Below are 19,105 nucleotides of genomic sequence, written 5' to 3' on the forward strand. Positions count from 1 at the left end.
ACCTCTTCCAGGTCTCCCACATGGGTACAGGGTCCCAAGGCTTTGGGCCATCCTCGACTGCTTTCCCAGGCCACAAGCAGGGAGCTGGATGGGAAGTGGAGCCGCCGGGACCAGAACCGGCACCCATATGGGATCCTGGCGCGTTCAAGGCGAGGACTTTAGCCACCAGGCCACGCCACCAAGCCCCCAAAAGAATTTTCTTAAAAAATTTATTTCACTTGAAAGGGTTAGAGAGAGAGACATGGAGAGAGATATCTTCCACCCACTACTTCACTCTCCAAATTGTTGCAACAGCAAGGGCTGAGCTGTTCTGACACCAGGAGCCAAGATATTCCTCTGGGTCTCCCATATGGGTGCAGGAACCCAAGGAGCTTTGGACTATCCTCTGCTGCTTTCCCAGGCCATAAGCAGAGAGCTGAATCAGAAATGGAGCAGCCAGGACTCAAACTGGCACCCACATGGGATGCTGGTGCTACAGATAGAAGATTATTCTGGTATGTCACAAGTCCAGCCCCCGAAAATCTTAGTTACTGGTAACTATCATGTCTTTAATATGAAATGTACACTCTTATGTCTATAAGAGATTAAAAACAAATGCTCACGAACTTCCTATCCAGACACTGCTTGAACTTTGCTACTAGACCAGGAGCACTGCACCATGGTACATGACAGTCACAAAACACAGCTGGTCTCCTTTAATTCTACAGGAACATTCTGCAGTTTGAAAGTCATCACTATTGTGGAACTCATCCAACTCAACGTGTGGGCATTTACAATGTTTTCCTCCATTTCAACAAAATCTAAAAGAAACAGAACCTAAAAGCGTTTTGTCATGACTTTAAAGAGGCTTGCGGAGTCTGTAACTGTGGAGACAGTCCTGCCTCATAACGGGGTACGCCTGCAGGCCACAAGGGCTCCACAAGGCCCCCATCGTCGCTTTCACACCAACATCTTCCTTGCTGTATCAGTTTCAAGGTCAGAAACCATTACGGGCTGGCCTTCAATGGCATTCCTTAGAGTTAATCTCACAATTGTTACAGGAGAAGGGGGAAACAGCATTTATCTTGTGCAGAGTGAACAACAATGGGAAAAATCCAAGACCATCAAGATTCCCTTCACAACACTTCACTCCAAAAGCTTCCAGATGCATTCCAAGCCATTTCTCTGAAGGCCCGTTCTAATCAGCATCCCTGCCCCATGCCCCAGCTACCCGAACGGCTTCTTCACACTATAGGCTCCCACCCCATCACTCCTTACCAAATAACTCCCCAGAACTTCCAAATACAACATCACAGGAGGGGCAGCTTTTCTTACATAAATAACTTTTTTTTTAAAGTCTACATCTCCTGGAGAGCCCACCTTCAGCAGCCCCTCCACGACCTTCGATCCTGGATCACCACTCACTCTCCTCCTCCTCCTCCTGCTGTGTGTGTATCAAACATCAAAAGAGGGAGATATCTGAATAGGTGGGCTCAGAGCTCCTTCTGAGCAACAAACACATCCCCCTTGGAGGCAGCTAAAATCTGTTAGCACAGCACAGATGCTTAAGCTAATCACAGGGATACCTGGTTAAATGGGACCAACGAAGGATGGTGTATTTATGCCTCAGATTACAGTGTTTCCCCACTTGCAGCCTAGCAGAGAAGTCCAGATGTCAGGTTTTGCGGACTGCCTGTAATCACACAGCTAGGGGAGCTAAATTCCACTGGCTGGGGGCCCTTCCCTGCTTCCTGGTGGCCTTCCCCTTCATTCCCCCTCTACTGCAACCAGCTTGTTAGCCACGCACAGCAGGCAGTCTTCAATCACCCACCTGGCTTGCCCAGGAATGCCTTGCCCTTTGCATGGACCTGTGTCCACGTAGAGAGACGCCTATCGGGGCAGCACTGGGTGTATGATCTGAAGGCTCTGACAACCGTAGGAAGGCCTTCAGCTACCTGGATCTGTCCTGGGAGGAAGGAGGCTGCCCCGTGAAGACCTGGGTTGGAGTGCAGCAAGAAGATTTAGCTCTGGCTTCAGATCAGGAGTTGGGAGGGTAGGGAGGTGCTGACAAGCACCCCAAAGGAACAGATTCCAAAAGGGGCAGAATGGAAGGACAGGCTCACCGTGTGTGGAGGCCCAGTGTGCCAGCCGGGGACACAGATGATGTGTTCAAAGGAAAATCCAAGCAGCATGAAGGCATACAGGATTTCAGTCAGAAGTAGCCAACATCGTCCAAAGGCCCCTTGGGTCATTCAGGAGCAGAAGTAAAAGGAATCCTGGGTGGAAGAAAGGAGAGCTGCAGAGAGGGAAACCTCAGGTTCCAAACTAGGTGCATGGGTGCACGAGAAAGGTCTTCAGCAAGGATCCAGAGTTTTACTCTGTAGCATTTTACTCTATCAAGAGGAAAGAGGGAGAATGCTGGGAGGGAACTCAGCTCAGGATGGGAAAACCCTGAGGCTTGCTGGAGCAGGCAGAGGACTGCGCTGCAACAGAGCCCCTTCCATTCCACAGTCAGGAAGTACCAACACCATCACGGGAGGGACGCTCAGCCCCTTGGGCAGACAGGAGAGGAGGAGAATGTCTGTGAAATGAATCGAGGAAACAGAAGCAGTGAATGTTGAGCAAAAGCCCTTAGGGCTCAGAGGATGGTGTTTCTTTGCAAGGGAGGAGTCACACATCTCTGCAGACAGCTGCCCAAAGCACTCAGGACTGACCGACACACTCTGGTCACTGTGTGCTACAAACTGTTGTCTTATTTTAAAAATGTATTCATTCACACATGTCTTACGAGACTTCTATTTACCATGCTGTGCATTTTTACCCTTTGCCAGGTCCCAGTCAATATCCCAGAACTAAGAACCAGGGGAAGGAAATTTAGTAACTGTGTAAATCCTCTTCACTGAATCCTGCATGCAACCATAGAGTAATGCTCACCAGCTATTTACTGAGCACAAGGTAGTCTTCACAACTTACAGGTCCGCTTACAGTAGGAGGAGTCCTTATTGATGGCATGTCTTTCTTAGTGGCACATTAGAATCAGTGCTATCTGCAAGGCATCTTAGATCTGAGGAAACGGGAACCCATCAAGATCATTAGAGTCCTAGTTCAATGGCTTTCTGGACCACCAGGTGCAGGCATCCCACTCTGATTCTCCCACCTTGCTGACCACATCTCTATGCAGATCATCCCTCTTGTGTTGGTCAGGCACAAGTCTAGGCATAATAGGATCTCAAGAAACAGCTCTGGAAGGAAGAAAAATTAGCATTTATTCAGCAATTACTACGCACCAGACCTAAATGTTTGGCAGAGGAAAATCTCACTTACTCCTAGCAATGAAGAGGTCATTCTTTGTATCAACTTTAACAAATGGGAGCATCTGCATCAGGAAGTGAAGAAGCCAGGACTAGCCCTTTGGCTCAGCCTGACTTCAAAACCCATACAACTAACCCCCAAGTTATACTGAGTCATACTCAGCTCCTGCAACAGTTCTCTGCTGGGTTCTGTACCTGTGCATGATAAAGCTGCAAAGAGGAATCACAACAGTAATTCTTTTAGGCCCCTTCCTTGACATGCTGACTGCTCCACCAATGAGCTCTTCTGCAAGCACCAAGCCCGAGGTGCCTGCATCTGCCCAGTGATATGAGGAAAGGCTCCAGGGAAGAGACAGACATTTTCACATTGGAGGGGGAAGCGTCTGTCTTCAGGGGCAGAGAGTACAGCTCATGAGCGCGCTTGAATAGCAGGATCACAGGGATACACAGGCAGGTGCATGGGCAGGTATAAGCCTTGGATGTCATTTTCAGGATTTGTACCCCATTTCATATGCATATCAATGGTCTGTTCCAATGTGGGTTTCACTCTAAACTAGCCAAGCTGCTTTTCCACTTGGCAGCTAACTCAAAGTACAACATTGAGATCTGACACTATAGATGCCCGTTTAACAGACAATGCTAGTCTCCACGTAAACAGAAAATACACAGAGGTGACTGGGACCAGGAGGGACACAGGAGTCTTGACATAAGTCCATCCCTATGAAATTGGTTATTCGGGATTACCACAAAAGTACTGAAGGCAAGTGCAAACACAGAAGAGCTCATCCAGAACAGAGTTAGCAAACTGTACCTGATGTCCAATTCCGTGTGCAGTCTGCTTGCCTATGGCTTGCAAAAGAAGATTTACTTGTACAGATTCGAGGCTTGGAAACAACCAAAAACTCCCTAAAGCCAGAGTGCATGCCAGAGACACACTCCCAAACCCTAAGATCCTCACCACCTGTTTTCATATAAGCCCCCTGCAGATCCAGGACTTCTTCCCATGACCTGCTGATTATCATGACTCGGCTCACCACCTCCAGCATCAGAGATAATACTGTGATGATTTATGGCTGGAACAGTTTATGAGAATTCTCAAGTTTTAACCATTGTTTGAACCAAGCACTCACTTGTGCTTTGCATTTCCTTGACTTTCTAAAACATTGTCCATCCATTCACACGCAAGAGGGCTTTTTAGCTCCTGACCAAGTGCTGTATCAGCTGACCGTCCTCACGCCGGCACGAAGGGGCTGCCGTAGAGACTGCAGCACCCCAGTTATTAAGGCTTACCGAAACAACTTTCTTAATTAAAGGCCCAGGGAAAACCCTGACTCTCCTCCCATCGGGTTATTACAAGTGGGCATAACTGGAATTCTTCTCTTTTTTTCCATTCAGATTTAGCCTAACATGAACACTCTCCAAGTTACCTTTCCCCTAGGACTATATGGGATGGGGAAGGAGAGGAGGGAAGAGACAGAAGGGTTAAGAATTGGTAAGAATCCATGTACTCAGCAGGCTTTAGCCTTCCTTTAAACAAAAATTTAGTAGTCATCACAACATGTTTAGGTTTGAAAATTTCTACTTGGCTCATATCTAAGCAGGGGGAAAAATGTAACTTTATGTACACAGATTGAAAAGATACTGCCAAACATGAGAACTATGCTACATTCATCTCCTGGTCACTGAGGTGGGAATCACCCAGGCATGCTCCAGGTTGTTCCACGGCACTCGGGGATGTTAGGCCATAGCTGGGGCAACTGGCTCCCCCATGTCCAGCTTCCTTGCTGGAGCATGGGATGTTATTCACCGGCAGGGGCTGATGCACAGAGTCAGCTCTTCAGCACCTGAAAGCCAGCACTCGAGTAAGTTCCACTTGGTACAGATACCCGCACTCTACATGACTCCAGGTGTTGGGGTCAGCTTTGCGTTTCATCACGCGACACGGACAATGGCTTGGGATGAAGCCCTCAAATCTGAGATGCCTGTGACACACATGTACGGAGAGCCTAGAAAGTGCTGCCACTCCCATCCTTTGCAGAACACTTGGTGGTTTGCATTAGAACCCAAACTGTTTCCTAAGTCAAAAGAGACAGTGACTTTTTAAAATTTATTATTAGTTTTAAGGAGTGAGCCACTACATTTAATTTGAAAAACAGCTGTCCTGGAGTAGTGCAATTCAGGGGCAAGGGAAGGAAGCCTGGGTTAAGTCCTAGCACTCTGCCCACCAGGAATCGTCATATGACCTCCATCCGGTGGAATCACACACACGTGACCTGGGTTGATGAACCACAATCATCTTGAAAGCCCACTACGTGTGCCAAGCACGTACGCTTAGCTATGGAACACCACACAGCCCTGATCAAAGGACTGCTCCATCAGAAACCTACACAGGAACAAGCAGGGAAAGGTGAGAAAACCCAGACATGATCAACTCTGATTGGCACCTTCCATAGCCTCACTGTAACCCAGGTCTAGCCAATTGCTTTGGAGCAGTAAAGCTCTCGGAGAGCAGCAGTGTGTTCCAGAGGCAGGTGGCTCATTCCAGGGCGCTGGGTGTCAACCACGCACGCTCTGCACATCTCTAAGGTGGTAGGTCCGGTGCTAAGTCATGCCAGAAGTGTCTTAACGTCTATGCTCCAGGAGGAGGCAAAGATGACAGTTGTCTGAAAGACCAGCCATCAGCCATGAAACTGTGGTGGGGAGGAGGAAACAAATCGCCCCAAAGGGGATTCTATCATTAAGATCCAGAACTCACTTTGAGTTTGCAAAGGACTCAAAAGCTTTAGTGCTGTTCTAGCATTTCCCATTTTTACATGTCCATTATTAAAGGTGAATGAAATCACTGATAAACTGTGTCCTCAAAAGGGAAGAACAAAACCGCCCAGGCTATCCTTGGTTTGAAGCATTATGTGGCCACTTCCTATCAATTAGTTAAGAAATCGTTATTTAATCTCTTTGAACTACAACTCTAGAGCTCCCAGGGAAGTGTCTGAACCTGCATTAGCTGACAATCTTGCCTGCTAAAGGAGCTAAAGGGAAGCTGAACTCACCGGGCAGATGCAGACTGCAGACTGGAGGAAAAAAATTCTTTCAAGGACAAAGCAAAATCCGGGCATGGATCTGACTGCTAGAGGGCTGTGTAACTCTCCCTTTGCTTAGCCAGCTGGCAGAGAACTCTGGGGTTACACCGGGGGAGGTCAGGCACTGATGGCCCTTCATGAGGAGGGATCTGGAGAACTGAGCAAGAAAACTACTGCAGGTGATGCTGTAGTTTGGACCACACAGAGAACTGTTAGCAGATGATGGGGCACCAGACTCAAAGGCAGCCAAGGGTGGAGAGCCATCCCCGGGGTTCATATGGGGGTCTTAAGTGTTGCAGACCAAATGTATAACCTTGGGAGAAGCTGTTGTGGGTTGGGCAGTGAGACCTGAGCTCCAGAAACTGGTGCCCTGATACAGCCTTAAAAGAAACGAGGCCCAGGCCATGAGCTGGGGGTCACTTACTCAGATTTCACACAGTGAGCACTGCCAAAGTTGTTGGGAAGGAGCCTTCTGGTCCCTGGCTAAAGGGTGAGCTTGGAGATGTTCTCCTAGTGCTGGAACCAGAATAAAGAATCCGTGCGTTTTAGGAGCATGCCAGCTGCAGACTCTCCGAAACAGAAAATGCCCAGTTTAACACTGGTAACTTCAACAACAACAGCAAACCAGCGTTACTCTTACAACAGCACCTAGACCCCCCACCCCCTGCACTCAGTTTCAAGGCAAACCTGCATGGGAGTTAACACATCAGTCTCCTCCTGGTACACGCCGCCATGAGCAGGAGCCAGCTTGCAGGCTCACTCGGGGGCGCACGCGGACTTCAAGACTGACGCCTGACCCCACCAGCCCTCCCACGGATCCGCGCTCCAAGATTTCAAAAAGTAGGTACAGTCGCCTCGACCACCTGGGGGTGGTACACGGGAGCGAGGGGTCCAGGGCGCGGGGAATTCCGGCTCCCCACCACTCCGCACCCTCACTTCACCTCCACGATGCCCCCACCTCCGCCCAGCAGCAGGGAGAAACCACGCGCGGCCTCACTGTTCCCCAGGGAATGAAGGAACTGGGCCAGCGAACCCACTTTTCCCCTAAAGGTTTAAGGACAGGACCCCATCGAGGACACAAAGAGGCGGGTGGACTTGGGCATCTTATGCCGAGAGCGGCTATCCCCGGGACACCCGGACGCTCTGAAAGTGGCAGCCGAGTGGGTGTTATTATTTGCCCCCTTATAACCACCCCTGTGACGGCCCGGCCGGGACTCGAGCCACCCAACCTCCCACTCCCAAGTCATACTTGTAGAGGTGGGGCGCGCAGGGCTTTCCACAACGCCAGGGCAGCCCCCTGCCCCGCGACCCCTGCCTCGGGGCGTTTCCAGCGGGGATCTAATTTAGGGACTGTACAGTTTGAGCCGGCGTAGGAGGTCGTGCCAGCCCCGGGCACGGCGTAGCAAGTCCTCGGTGCAGCTTCGGGGGCTGCGCCGAGGGGCCGCGCAGGTCCAGGCTGCGCCCAGGCCAGGGACTCGGGGGCCGGACGACGTGCGGCTCCCGGACACCCTCGGTGTCCACCCCGGGAGAGGACGCGCAAAAGGACTGCGCTCCGCCCACCCGCCCCCACCTGCGAGGTCCCGGGGTCCCCCATCCCATCCCGGGACAAGTCCCCAGGGTACTAGGCCCGGCAGCGCTTACCGGAGAGGGGCGGCTCCCGGCGCTGGGCCGCGCGGGCCGCTCGGCGGGGACGGTGCGGGCTGCGCTGCGCTACGCCGCGCCGGCTCGGGCGGCCCGAGCGCCCCGCAGCCGCCGCCTCCGACTTCCTCTTCCTCGGCTTGGCCGCGCCCGGCCGGCCCCTCCCAGTGCGGAGATGCCGGCTCTGCGGGCGGCTCGGCCGGAGCAGCGGATCTTCTCGTCCCGCCTCCCTCCCTGCACGGGGCCCCAGGGCCCTGCAAGGTGGAGAGGAGGAGGGGGCCCGAGAAAGAGAGAGATTTGCTCAGCACTTGCCCTTGTCTCTCTGGAGCCTTGCCAAAGACAGCAGTCAAATTACAGCCTGGGGGGTGTGGGGGAGGGTTTTTTCTTTCTTTCTTTTTTTTTTTTTTTTAAACACCCGGCTACTGTTTCCGCAGACACATCGTTTTGCTTCGTTTTCCCCGAAGTCCTTTAAGTTTAGCTTTTGGACGTGGTCTTTTCCCAGGTGCTCGCTTTCCAGTGGTCGCAGGGAGGATTGTTGTAGTCACCAGTTCTGGGGAGGCGCGCAGGAGTGCCTGGGGTAATAAATTGTAGCAACCAGGGGAGGAAAGTTCCTAGGTGGTGAAACATCGTTACCCTGGGCACCTCAGCGCGAGGCAGCAAGTGACCTTTGGTTCGAGAAAGTAAAAGTGAAGAGAGTGAGGAGAGAATAACCTTTGGGACGGCAAATGGGGTGTTACAGGCACGGGCTGGAGGATCAGGAATAACTTCCCGGCAGTTAGTCAGGTTATGCCTTCAATCACCACACTTGGAGTCACAGGCGGAGGCCGCCCTGTCAGGTGTGTGTGTGTGTTAGGCTATGTGGATGATGATTGTGAACCCGTTCTCGCTGTACTTGTTTAAAAAGTCTTCAGTTTGCCAGCTGCCGCCTGAGTGAATTAGGGAATTGGATCAGTTTCCTCATCCATAGAATGGGCATAGTCATGGCACGGCCTGCCTCACACAAAGCGCCTGGGAGGAGGCAACCTCGCCCCCAGTTAATCCTAGGTGACAGTTGGCTAGTCTTGTGGTTGCTGTCTCCCGATCATTTGCCTTCCTGCATCTCCATGGTTGTGAAAACCATAAGGATCTGAAGCAAAATTGAGTTTTGTGCCAGGAGGCCACACAGTGCTACCGTGCTCTACAGGGCTAAGGGTGTGTTTGTGCTATAATTTGCATGAGTGTCCACAGCTGACTTGCATTACATCAATCTGTGGGACTGGGTCATGCTTGGAAGACATTGGCCACGGTGAATTTGCAGGGACACTGAAAACAGATATTCGCCACCATCAAAGCATCCTTGTTCTCGGTCTGGCAATAACCTTGCGAGGCTGACAGAACAGGTGCTCAGTTCCTTTCAAAGGTAAGAAACTGGGTCTTGGAAGCCTGTTCAAGACCCTTCCCAGGAGCTGGATAAACCGCGGAGGAACATTGCGTGGTGCTCTACCTCCTGCGTTGCTGGTGACAGGGGAGCAGGCAGCAGCGTCACTTGTATACAGCGCATGACGTGCAATGGCTCTCAGTCCTCCTTAGCTGCAGCTTTGCTTTCCTTGTTTTCTGTTACCCAAGGCCATTCACAATCTGGGAACATTTTTAAACTGTATTTATTTGAAACGCAAAGAGACAGAGAGCCAGTGGGAGAGAACGGCAGAGAGAGAGAGAGAGAGAGAGAGAGAGAGAGAGAGAGAGAGAGAGAGAGATGGAGAGAGAGAGAAACAGAGAGAGAAACAGAGAGAGATTGTGCATCCACTGGTTCACTTTCCAAATGCCTGCAATAGTTGGAATCACGCCTGATCAAAACTAGGAGCTGGGAGCTCAATCCAGGTCTCCCAGATTGCTAGCAGAGACCTAAATATCTGAGCTGCCACCTGCTACCTTCCGGAGTGTGCATCAGCTGGGAGCTGGACTTGGGAGCAGAGCTGGCACTCAAAGCTAGGCACTTTGATATGGCATTTAGTGTCCCAAGGGGGCAACTTAACCACTGGATTGTCCCAGTCCAGAAAAATTAAATGGAAAATTCCAGAAATAAACAATTCATCATTTTTTAATTGCATGCTGTTCTTAGTAGCGTGATAAAATTCCCAGCTGGCCCACTCCCTCCCAGCCTGGGACATGAATCATGCCTTTGGCCGGCTGCTCCGCCACCCACACTGTATGCACTACCTGCTTATGACTTGCTTTATGGCCACCATCCTGGCTATCAGATGACTACCAAGGTGACAAGGTACCGCAGTGCACCTGAGCAAGTAACACTCACATCCTGAGTTGTGGCTTCAAGGCATAAGAGCAGTGTTGCTGACCATTTTACTATGATCATTATTATAATGTTCTATTTTATTATTGTTATCCTCTTTCTGTAGCTCATTTATAAAATTAGCCATAAATATTTAAGTAGAGGAAAAACCACTGTACTTAGTCTGTTCCTATTTGCAGTTTCCGGCCTTGACATCACCTGGCCTCACTTCTGTGCATCTGGTTTGTCTGTGCATGCTTAGCACTCAGCTCAGTTCCTTACACTTTGACAGACACACTGTCATCAAAAGCTGGGTGGAAGGAAGGATGGACAGATGGAGAGAGAGAGGAGAGGAAGGGGGGAAGGGAGGAGGATGGAAGGAGGAAGGGAGGAAAAGGTTAGAGGGAAGGAAAGAGGGATGGAGGGAAAGCTGGCTGGATAGGCACATGATGGAGGGATGGAAGAAACAAGGAAGGGACAAATCTGTAGTTGGGTGGATGGATAGAAAGAAGGCAGGGAAGAAGGGAGGAATGAAGTGACAAGTGAGAGCTGTGACAATCCTACCCTGTGGCCTTCCATGTTAGCATTATGCTACTCTCCCTTTCAGAGGTAAGTCCACTGGGGTGACTTTCTAATGACACATCCAACAAGACAAACATTTTGGTGAATTTTTCTAAGACGTTTGTGTTGTTCAAGATCTACAAAGGGAAACAAACTGCTTAAATAAGCATCAAAAAGGAACTTGGACTCAGAGCATTGAGTCTACAGGTGAAGAAAACAAACAAACAAACAAAGAAAAACAAAACAAAAATCCAGACAGAGAGGCAGCCAGGAAACCAACAGTGGGGAAATCACTGCTAGACTCGTGATTCTTAATGAGCACAGAGCAAGAAGGGTCTTAGGGCCACAGGCCTAGCCTCTCCCTCAAATCATGCCTTATTCCCTATCTAGTAAGACTGGCTCCATCATGTAGATGTCTCTGAAAGAAATGTGTTTATTTTGCCAAGATCTTGTATAGCATGTTATGCATCCTTCGTACAGACACAATAAGGTAGATGCTGCACATCCCTTTTTATCTACAAAGATACAGACTCAGCCAAGTTCAGAGACTTGCTGGAGACCACACAGGCTTGTGTGCAGAGCAGGCTGCAGCCACAGAGCTGCTCTGTAGTTTTGCACAGTGTCTTACTTCAGGGTCATCAATCCATGCACTCGTGGGAGTTAATGTTTGCAAAGTTCACAGAGTTAAATGCCTCCATCACATCCCCCTTTAATTTTATGACTTGTGACAACTTTTATGATGTTGTTGGTGATTGTACTAAATTTATGATTAAACAAGATCAGAAATATCGTGTCTACTAGAACAAAGAGTATCTCAGGAAAAACTCAAGTAGTATGTCTCTGGTTTTTTTGGGGGGGCTTGCTTTTTTGGGGGTGGGGGAAATTTCACTTTTGGATTTGTGAGTCTTTTAAAAATATTCCTGGGGCCTGGCGCAGTAGCCTAGTGACTAAAGTCCTTGCCTTGCACGCGCTGAGATCCCTTTATGGGCACCGGTTTGTATATTGGCTGGCCCACTTCCATTCCAACTCTCTGCTTGTGGCCTGGGAAACAGTTGAGGATGGCCCAACGCCTTGGGACCCTACACTCACGTGGGAGACCTGGAAGAAGCTCTTGTCCCCTGGCTACAGGTCAGCTCAGCTCTAACCACTGTGGCCACTTAGGGAGTGAACCAGAAGATGGAAGATCTTTATCTTTGTCTTTCTATAAATCTGACTTTCTAATAAAAAATAAATACCTAAAAAATTCTTGGGGTAAGGGTTGGGCACAGCAGTTAAGATGCTGCTTGAGATGGCCATATCCCATACTTGGGTCTGGTACCTCTGCTTCTGATGTAGCTTCCTGCTTCTGCACAGCTTGGGAGGCAGCAGGTGACATTTCAAGGACTTAGGTCTCTAATACCCTCATGGAAGCCCCAGAGTGGGTTCAGGGACTCAGCCTGCCTGCCCACCTCTCTTGGCTCTTGCAGCCAGTTGAAAAGTGAGTCAGCAGATAGAAAACCTGTCTCTGGTTCTATGCCTTTCATATAAAATGAAAATAAAAAAAATAAAATGAAAGGCTGCACAGACTCTAGACTATCCTAGCCATGTAACAGAAAGTAGGGTAGGAGAAAGGATTTAAGGTAGAGCCTGGAAGACCAAAGAGGCAAGCTTGTATGTGTAAAGGACATGGGCTTTAAAATTCTCTGCAGATGGGAGTGACCATCGAAGTCCACATGGACCGGATGCTCCTTTTGCATGCTGTACTTCCGCATCCACCCCACCCCCAAAAGAGAAATGAAGAAATGATGCAAACGTCAAGCAGAGAAAGGTAACTATTGTTCATGATTATTGGGAGTTGGCTGAGTTGAACCTAAAGGATAGGCAGAGCAATTGGAGGTTACATGGTAATACCGGTGGTTTAGAACGTATCCATTGCTGGCCTGCACAAGAAAAGCTAAACTGACCAGCTCTGGTCACCTGGAGTTGAAGGACTGGTCTCCAGCAGGCAAGAGCAAGTTCATGATCCATCAGGGCTAATAGAGTGAAGGATTATCCTACCCTTCATCTGACTTGTAGTGAGCCCTTCAGATCTTCATTAACAACACAATTCCCTGCTTGCCAAGGGGGCAGTGGCCCACGATAAGGACACCAGACATCAAGCAGGACAGCAAAGCAAAGGGGCACGCAGAGATGCTGAAAGGACAACCAAAGGGAGCCAGCTGCCAGACACACATGAGAATAAAAGTGGGAGCAGGTCCCGGTCAGTAGCATCATTGACCTGTTCCTCTAATTCTGTTACAGTGATTATAACCAACAGACTCAAGCAGGATGGAAGTGCACATGCTTTACAAATGTTCGCAGGACATTCGCAGAATGTTCTCCAAATGCCGAGCTAAAACTGGAAGCCTTTTAACTGAAGGTCAAACACATCTTGGAGATGTAAACAAAACCCAATATGACAGACAGCTTGAAGATCTTCAGAATGGAGAACATCCTTGTCATCTACTGCAATGAAGCCACATGGGACATCAGCCTGGCAGTGCTGAGACAGCCGTCCCATCCCTAAGCCCCACAGCCTCTCCTGGAGGGCACCCCATGAGCAAACTTTCTGGGTGGAGACTCAAATGCTTTCTGAAGCCAGGCCAGTCGGTGGAACACGCATGTCCACAGCACGGAATGGGGAGGGTGTGGTGAGCCTGCAGGCACGTGAATTCAAATTCGCTCAAATGCTATTTTGGCCAAATGAAAACATTCCCAAAAGCCAAGTTCCCCTTCTGCATCTCTAGTTTGCTCCGCTTGTGCTTCCAGTTGCTTCTGGGTAGCTTTTCAGACAGGAATGAAAAGAAGAAGCATTGTTTCCTTTCTCCAGTCTGCTCCTCCACTTAAACATACACAGTCACGTCCCGATAGAAAATTATTTTTGTTTACCTAAGAATGCAATGTCTTGAGTGCTAGGTTTTTTTTTTTTTAAAGATTTATTTTACTTTTATTACAAAGTCAGATATACTGAGAGGAGGAGAGACAGAGAGGAAGTGGAGCTGCCGGGATTAGAACCAGCAGCCATATGGGATCAAGGCAAGGACCTTAGCCACTAGGCCACGCTGCCGAGCCTGAGTGCTAGGTTTTAAATACTAGATAAGGAAGGGGGATCACTATGACTATTTTTACCCATGAAAATTCAAACTAGCTTAAAAACATTAAGCAATAAACTCAATAAATGATGGCAAAACCTCAAACCTGTTCCTTCACTCTTTTTTCTCCTATTTCGTCTCTTCTCCAATAATGTTGCTATAAAACAAATACTTCCACGTTAATAGACGTAATAATGGTTTCTCCCGGATTTTAAATATTCACTATAACTCAGTTCTGCACTAAGTGGTCTACATTCATCATCGTATTTAAACCTCACAACTTGCATCTTATAAAAGAGGTCACTAAGATAATGCAGCCAAGATTTTGTAATCAGCAAGGAGCAGTGAAGGAAGTCGGAACCAGATCGTGACCCCAAACCATGTCTGTTCTTGTGAAAACCATGTGCCACTGCAGTTTGCCAGGACACTGGCCAACTCCATCTCTCCATTTTGTCGCTTGCTTCTACAACAGACAGTAGGGTTGTTTGGAGCAACAGGTCATTAAGAAACCCACCGTGCACTGTGATGAGAAGGTGCTCTGAATGACAGCTCACAGTTAGCCTCAGTTCTCAAAGTCAGACACCCTGCGGATAGGGAGTTTTCTTTTGAATAATCTGTAGTGTAGTCTGTTCTCACCTTCGCTCGTTTGACGACTAAGCCTCACCTGGATGGTAGGAAAGTGCTTATAATTTCTTTGCTAAGTCCTGTGCCACGTGCACTTCCACTCATTTTGTCTACACAAGTGTTAAGAGCTTGATTTGGAAGAGCTGCCCAGGACTCCAGCTGACTATGGTGGAACACACAGCACCTGCACTGTATAAATCCCCTTTCCAAGAAAAACAATACCGTTTTACAAATCTGAAGTTTGAAAGAACTTGCAATGTGTTTAATCAATCCTACAAAAACTCTTTTATGAATGGTAAGAAGCCAGAGCGTTGGAGCTGACTTACATAGTTTTTCAGAACCAACTGTGAGAATCTCACGACTCTTGTGAGCTAACTGATATTAATCAATCATGGTGGGAACATTTACAACCCAGAAATTGACAATTATTATAAATCAAGGCCTTCCTGCAACTCCAGCCTACTGATACAAATGTAGCTTGAGTTCTTCCCATTCTACCCATGTTGGGAGATGAGGTCTGCAGCTCAGCTATGCCAAGGAAGGTTTTAAGGCAGAAAACAGGAGTGTGGAGACTTGATTTCACTGACCAGCCAATTACCTTTCACACCCATTTTTTTTTCTATTTGCCCTGAGGGGATTCTTAAGACTGCCAAAACAAGATGGTTTGGTGCACAAAGGCCTATCCGAAACTGAGGCTTATAGGACGGCGGTCATGTATCCAGACATTTGTAATTAGCAAGGAGCAGTCAGTTGAGTGTTGGGAGGTCCAAAGGAATCAAGCTGTTGATTTGAGGTGTATTCACAGAAGCAGGTGTTTGGCATGGCTGGAAATGTCCCTCCAAAGTTCTCTCGTGGGGATGGGTGATACCAAAACTCATCACTGCTACATGCGTACACTTCCAGCTCTGAAAAGATTCAAGTGCAAATTTCTTCCTGAGTTTTTTTTCTGCCTCAGAGTCCCCATCCTTTTGTAAACAGAAAAAATCACACACATTTTCATATCCCAAAGCAGAGTGCCTGATTTCCAGTTCTGGTCCTGATTGCAACTCTACCATTCAACTCACTGCCAGGTCACATCTTGGTGTGGGCGATGGGGATGGGCAACAGCATGGTGGCTCAAATACTGAGGTCCCTCCTACTCAAGTGGGAGTCCCTGGGTGGAGGTTTCAGCTCCTGGGTTGCTGCTAGCCCAGCCCCCTCTGTTTCAGGCTTCGGGGAGTAAACTGACAAGTGGAAGATCCCTGTCTTTTTACTTTTCAAAAAAAATTTTTCTAAGTTACAAAAAATTGTTTATTACATTTTTAAATGATGACAACGAGAGAAGGTCTTCAAAAGAGTTCATGAAAAATTCTTTTGAGGAAACTAAGTGAAAGAGGCTTTTAAAGGTAGTTCTTGCATCAGCTGTAAAATGTTGTTCACAAGGTCCGGAATTAGGAATGAAATGATCCAGAACTGTGCTTTCACTTGACACATTTAACAAGTTAAAACATGCACTTTTAAATGTAGTTTTCTACAGTGCATTTCTGTAAGGGAAACACAAAATTGAAAAAAATAACCAAGTAATCTCATGAAATGCCCCACCAAAAAAGTGGAAAATTCATTTCGAATGTAGAAAAACACTGATATGTGCAAATTTGAAGACCTGAAATCATTTTTTTATTCTTTTCTGAATGCTGTGTTGTAGTGAGTTAATTAACCATATTTTAAGAGTTCTGGATTATATCCTGTGATATTGCAGAGCTTTATAAAGAAGGAAGCAGTCAGCAGCAATAAAATTCAATTTAGAGGAAGCATATGAAGATGTGGGCAGTGAGATTGAACGGAGGAGCAGGGACTTCAAATGGAGAGTTGGGGGAGCAGGTGTTGGTGTAATGGTTCAGACCTCTGGGAACACCTACGTCCCATGCTAGAGGGTCTGGATTTCAGCTGCAGCTCTTCTTGAATTCTGTTTCTTGCTCATTTGTACCGTGGGAGACAGTCTGCGATGGCTCAGGTGATTGGTCTTGGCCACTCATGTTCAGTTCCTACTTCTGGCATTGGCCTTGCCCAGCCCTAATCACTGAGGCCATTTAGGGAGTGAACCAGTGAGTGGGAGGTTGATCTCTCTCATGTTCTGCCTTTCAAATAAGTAAGTAAACACTAAAGTAAAAAAATAAACTATCTCAAGCAAATTTTTTTTTTCTGCAAATTCCTGTGTTTCTAAACTCAGGAAAACCCATCATCTTTAGACCCCTGGTTCTATTATATAGAGTGTCCTGGATAAATTTAGCAATTGGTAGGAACAAATATTTCATTATATATTAATTGCTCAAGGCCTACACATGGAATGTGCCCTAAATATTTAGAATCTGCATTTTTCATCAACTAAATATTAATGACATAAACATAAAATCAGAATAAACATAAAATCCACTTTTCATCATAAGGACATTCGCATGTGTATTTGTGCCTTTTGGGGCAAATCTGTTTTGCTAGTCTTCTTCATCCTGCCTTTTAATTTCTGAGACCTTGTCTTCTCTTTAAAAATCTTAATTTTATTCACATGATCAAAATTCTTGTTCCCAGGCTTTCTCCTTCCAGCCAAATTCAGCAAAACCCAGTGAGTAACATCAGATATGCCATACATCAGCTCTGGGATGCTCCACTTTCTTTTGGAATTTTGTGGTAAGACGATTTAAAAAGAAAAGGCAAAGAAACATCATGGTATTTTTATCAAACTTTTTCTCTTAAAAAAATCATTTTTTTTAAATAACTGACTCAGTTTCTCAACTGACTCTCTGTAGCTGGACAAGTGACTTTTGTATGGGTAAACACTTCCCACCAGAGATCTTTACAGAAATAGGAGAAAAGATTGAAGCCCCACAAATCACATAGACCCCAACTGCCTGGGAAGATTGGAGTCCTTTATAAGGTAATGAACTTTAGACACTCTCAGTATACTTGTTTCAAAGCAACGTTTTCTGTAATTTCAGGAGGACTTCGATTCTGAAGAGCCCAACTCCAGGGCCACCTTCCAGCAATCAGATACTTTCAGGGTAACTGACTTCCACATTCCAAGCAAGATGCTTGGGGTTCCTATTTCTTTTAGGAAATGGATCCTTCTAACTTGCAAGAACAGAAGGGGTCTTTTAAAACTCTCAGCAAGTTAAAAAAAAAAAAAAGACACCTTTGCATGGGCTAATTAAATTAAGTATATTCTTACTACGAAAAATACAATCCACAAAAATGGAAAACTGTAAAACACCTAGAAACGCTAGCATTCATTTCTTCCCTTCCAGTCGATCAATACTGGCTTTGTAGCTCAAGTCCTTGTCACTCAACTTCCCTAGAGAGAAATGGCCCCTCTCAGACTCCCACACACGGCCACATGTAGCTGCTGCAGCCCAAGCTCAGTAAGGTCGTGTTTGCATAGCTAACAACACAAAAGGTCCTCCAATGGCTAAAAGCAACACCCAGCTGGCTGGCTAGCAAGTGTGGCTGGAGGATAGGTGAAGAATCAGACTTCAGAGGAGTGGCGCACCAGGTCCCTTGGCCTGCTGCCATTGTCAGCTCTGGCCACCGTGCTTCCACATCAGGAGGTGCCTAACTTGCACACAACTGCAGCTCTGTCAGGAAGGGAAGATGATCAGCACACCGTCACATGGGGCTGGGGCAGGTGGTTTGGCAGAACCTGTGTTGGAAAAGCACACACCCTATTAAACGTCAGCATTGTCCAGACTTGTTCAGAGGTTAATTGGGGAAAATGTAGAGTTTAGGATTATGGTTGAGCGAGACTCTGCTTATGCACTCAACTCTGAGAAGCTGCACGCTTGGTTGGGAATCAATTCTCTGGATTACAATCTGTTTTGTCTCTGATGCAGGGACGTAATCAACCCATTGTGGATTAGCATGGAATGTGGCCCAGTTACGTACCCACAAGACTGCCTAAATAGGAACATGAAAGAAGAAGAGCTTGATAGGCTTGGGACAAAGACGTTGCCCTGGATGAAGGTGGTGGAAATGAGCCTTGGTTACGTGGGTCAGTCTTATTTGCTTCACAGATTTCTTACGAAGAAAAGTTCAAACACTTTAATGACTATGTGTACACTCTCTGCAGTTCTTGTTTATACATGCTCTTACACTGATGGCTTTTTTCATCTTCCTGGGGGTTATCGCCATAATGTGGGTGAATAAATGTTCATTTCATTGCTTTTTATTTTGATACTATTGTGATTTCACCATAGTATGTGGCCAACAAACCCTCAGGTCTGTTAAAGACAGACACTGCAGCCAGGGCCAAAGGGGCAAAGGACAGGTGAACACACAGAAATGGGGTACTCTTCCCGTGTATAGAAGAGATCCTGTGTACTCTACCTTTGAACACACATGGCAGGCACTCCTGAACACATACCAGTGGTTCCATAATGGAGAATCGCGCTCACACCCCTTGGTCCAATACTCAGAACCTATTCATCCAGATCCTATCAGAACACATCGGCTCTGTTACCCTCCTCTTCCCCCTCATCAGCTGTTTTGTTCCACCAAAACCTGTCA

At 47.4% G+C, this 19,105-nt stretch overlaps 1 protein-coding gene and 1 long non-coding RNA gene across 2 annotated transcripts in view; one reads left to right on the forward strand and one right to left on the reverse strand.

The window, feature by feature from the left end:
• The window catches only part of PLEKHG1 (pleckstrin homology and RhoGEF domain containing G1), a 211,655-nt gene extending 203,405 nt beyond the window's left edge, over positions 1-8,250 (reverse strand). The window contains exon 1 of the mRNA XM_004598357.3: positions 8,012-8,250. The gene's annotated coding sequence lies outside the window, so the exon portion shown is untranslated. The remainder of the gene's footprint in view (positions 1-8,011) is intronic.
• On the forward strand, positions 7,108-18,662 carry LOC131480385 (uncharacterized). The gene is made up of 3 exons (XR_009245482.1): positions 7,108-7,210; positions 17,545-17,607; positions 18,433-18,662. It is a non-coding gene; the product is annotated as an uncharacterized LOC131480385 (long non-coding RNA).
• The last annotated feature ends 443 nt before the right edge of the window (positions 18,663-19,105 follow it).

Source organism: Ochotona princeps, chromosome 1 (genome assembly GCF_030435755.1).
Source record: "Ochotona princeps isolate mOchPri1 chromosome 1, mOchPri1.hap1, whole genome shotgun sequence".
NCBI lineage: Eukaryota > Metazoa > Chordata > Mammalia > Lagomorpha > Ochotonidae > Ochotona > Ochotona princeps.